Below are 1,076 nucleotides of genomic sequence, written 5' to 3'. Positions count from 1 at the left end.
GCGTGGATCATGGTACTGACAGTACCGCGACAATACTGCGATGAAGAACAAGTAGTGAGAAATGTTCCAATTCAACCAATATTTACCGAGCCTCTTGTAGCCACCGTGGTCTCAAAGACCTGGCAGGCTAACGAAGATGAAAGAATTGACTACGCCATAGACGTGTTTCACAACGGAAAGTTCCAGGAGAGAAAGGAGCATCGGGTGGGTGGTGAGATCACCGAGTTGGGGCAGGTAATGTAAGGACGCGTTTATAAAGCGCCTGGAGGAAAGAAGGCGGGGCTGCGTGTTAGAAACCGGACAGTGAAGCTTCGTGCTTCCTCTTTCCAGCCAACGCCAAGCGATGGGCATCTCTCCGGACAACTGGCACAAGCTCCGCAAGACGGAAGGTAAGAGAAAAACATACCACACAAAGCGGAAGTATGAGCTGGGACGGCCTGCTGCCAACACTAAGACTGGCCCTCCCGCATACACACAGCCCGAGTTCCAGGAGGCAATCAGAAGCACCGTGCCCTGAGATGTGATGTGGGGAACTTTTCCTGGGGCTCTGAGAGTCATACTTGCAAAACAAGGATCATCCATGCTGTGTCTACAGTGCATCCAATAAATGAGCTTGTCCATATCAAGACCCTGGTGAAGAACTGCATTGTGCTTATGGACAGCACGCCATAGGGCAATGGGACGAGTCCCACTATGCACTGCCCCTGGGTCGCAAGAAAGGGGGCTGACTCCTAAGGAGGAAGAGATTTTAAACAAAAATGAAAAAAAAAATCAAAAAAATTCAAAAGAAATATGACGAAAGGAAAAAAAAAAAAGCCAAAATCAGCAGTCTTCTAGAGGAGCAGCTCCAGCAGGATAAGCTTTTGCCTGTATTGCCTCAAGACCAGGCCAGTGTGGCAGAGGAGATGGTAATGTGCTCAAAGGCAAGGAGCTGGAGTTCTTCTGTCTGCGGAAAATCAAAGCCCGGAAAGGCAAATAAGCCATCTTTCACAGCTCCTGTAATAAAGGTGTTTTCTGTTCTATATGTTAAATAGATAGATAGATAGATAGATAGATAGATAGATAGATAGATAGAT

The 1,076-nt window shown here is 47.3% G+C and overlaps 1 pseudogene; it reads left to right on the top strand.

The window, feature by feature from the left end:
- Positions 1–343: 343 nt before the first annotated feature.
- Positions 344–979, top strand: LOC110290380 (annotated as a pseudogene).
- The last annotated feature ends 97 nt before the right edge of the window (positions 980–1,076 follow it).

Source organism: Mus caroli, chromosome 2, assembly GCF_900094665.2.
Source record: "Mus caroli chromosome 2, CAROLI_EIJ_v1.1, whole genome shotgun sequence".
NCBI classification, from domain to species: domain Eukaryota; kingdom Metazoa; phylum Chordata; class Mammalia; order Rodentia; family Muridae; genus Mus; species Mus caroli.
The sequence above is the reverse complement of the archived record's forward strand: the minus strand, read 5'-3'. Positions and strand labels throughout refer to the sequence as shown.